Source organism: Macrobrachium rosenbergii, chromosome 22, assembly GCF_040412425.1.
Source record: "Macrobrachium rosenbergii isolate ZJJX-2024 chromosome 22, ASM4041242v1, whole genome shotgun sequence".
NCBI lineage: Eukaryota > Metazoa > Arthropoda > Malacostraca > Decapoda > Palaemonidae > Macrobrachium > Macrobrachium rosenbergii.
Genome location: NC_089762.1, coordinates 32190719 through 32193390, shown reverse-complemented (window position 1 = coordinate 32193390; position 2672 = coordinate 32190719).

Here is a 2672-nt window from a genome sequence, read left to right as displayed (position 1 = left end):
CGACGCAAGATATCAGCAACAAAATCCCTGAAAACCTTTTGAGCAATTATTGAAATTTACCAAATCAATGTGTATATGTTCTTGCTGTCTTCTATTCAGCACGGCAATAACTTCTGAAATATATCTATCTTATTTTATGATGGATTATTCCTTGACTTCCATTTCATTATCCTTCTTACAAAAAAAACCATTGGTCGTCCTAAGTGGACTCTTAGCCTCTTAATTCACCTTGCAATAAACACCGTTCTTGTGGAAAACTGGAATCTTTAAAACTCTGGTTCAGACAAACTATTTTAGTTAGTCTATATTGCTTGAAAGAAGTGGAAGTAAAATGAAAGGAGAACAGGGAACAAGAGTAAGCAAAAAATACTTTTTCTATGAAGACCAATTTGCTTTTATCTTTGTAAGTTACTACTACATTCACAAAAGACTTTCCGGTTGTTGTGTAGCAAATGGATAACAATTTCAGCGGAATTTAATTAAATTTCTAAAAGGGTTCTCTTGCTCCCATCTAAATTTCGGAAGGGATGGCGACGTCATACAAGGAGCAGGAACCTAGGATTCCCACGACTAGAAAATACTCAGACCCTGCATGTCATATTATCATGGAAAGTTGTTATGCATTTTTCACCATAAATTTCAGTTTGTGTTCTTTGTTGCAACGCCTGTTTTCAATTTCAGATGACAACTGGCCAACTCTATGACTTTCGAGGCCTCAGTGGCCAATTCGTGAGAGTTTAAATGAAAGAATTGCAAAAATGTAAAACAGAATATGCATATGCAAGAGATGTACTGGAGTGAAAAATCCACCAGAGAGCAGGGTTTGCGTTAATACCCAAACTGCATGTCAGTGGAAAACTGAATCATTCTATTTACCCAATTCTGCATGGAAATTGTAGTCATGCCTGCCACTGTGACGATTTTGTCACAGGAATTATGTGCTGATGTGATTTTATGATTATCTGAAATTCTGGTTGCAGTAACGAAACCTTGGGCACTTTCAGTCGTTCAGCGCTAAAACAGTAAAAAGGAGTTAGTGAGGCTGGACAGCGAGAGTGGTCGAGAGTATAATATCGATGAAGTACGAGGGTCTAAATGTTAAACTGGGAGAAGTCCCCAAAGTTGCACTGAGAAGTAGTAGAGAAGTTGGACAGCAAGATTGAAAAAGGCAAGAGGGAATGGAGGTAAAGTAAAAGGCTAAAAGATAGGTGCAGTTAGGGGCTGAAGGGGACGTTGTAAACACCCTTTAGTAATACTACCTACGGTGCACCTAATGTGGTGCACCGTAGGTAGTATCACTTTACGGGAAAAGCTACGGGTTGATGGCAATTTAAGTATCCAGGTAGTTTGGGAGATGAACAGACTTCACGTAACGTTTAAATTAACTCTTTTACAAAGCAAACATCGGATCTTTCTGGGATAGTGACCCCCAAGGGTTTTAACCCGGTATGTATCCACCTTTGCTGTGTGTTTAGTACAAGCCCGTTGAGGATTATCGCAAAAACTTAAACAAAAGAGTAATGACCCCAAGAAATATTAGTCCTAGATAACGACCCCCGAAAACCCTTGGGGGTCACTACCTAGGTAAGATTCCAAAACCTTATAGTATTAAGATTATCTACTCTTAAGCTTTAGAGATCATTCTTCATCACTCCTTGAAGTACAGTTCGAAAACCCTGAACTGAATCAATAAAAAGCTATAAAGCTAATCTGGTCGTTCCTGATACAGTTCTTAGTTGACGTTCTGAAAGAGGGAAAAATATAAGTCTTACATATAAAACCTAACGCTGCTTAGTTTTTAACCACCTCGCATTTTTTTTACTAATCTGTACAGTCGAATATGTAAAACTGTTCAAAGCTGAGATGGGTTTATGTCAACAAGGGAGACATTTTTCCATAGTTTCTTTAAGGCGCAGAGAGAGCTACAATTCTTAGCCTCGTATTTTCCATCAGAACGAAATGTATAATTATTTACAAATGACTTGAGTTATATATGAATATGTAATTTTCCTCGAACCACAACGAAATTACCTACATTCTAGATAAAAAAAAAAATCCGACGTAATAATGACGTATAAATAAAAGATGGGAATTACTCTATAAAGCTGGGACAAATTAAAAACCAAAACTTTGAAGAATGTTAATTTCGCGACGTTGTATAATAGTTTATTACCTTTGGATTACCCAGTAATCTTTAATTCCAATCAATGAAAACTGAATTTTAAGCAGGTATTTCAACTTAAGAAAGTTTAACTTTATTTATGCAATCGTCAAATAACCTTGGTCTGAAAAGGTTCTCTACTGAGAAATCATAAATATATATATATATATATATATATATATATATATATATATATATATATATATATATATATATATATATATATATATATATATATATATAATACTGAGCTTAAATGTGCACACACACTATTCAGTGTTGCATCCATGTTGAACAATGTAAAGTGTAGTTATGTATGATTTCAATATTCATGAAAATTGTATATACTGCAGTAAACCTGAATTGTTTACCTCATGTGCCAAGCTGACTGGTTGGTTGATCAAGGGTTGCAAAGGTACTCCAATAAGAACTTACATTCTAAACTGAGGGCTACAACAAGGCAAATAACAAGAAACAACTTTTTACCATCAAATAAGAGGTTTGGGAGCAT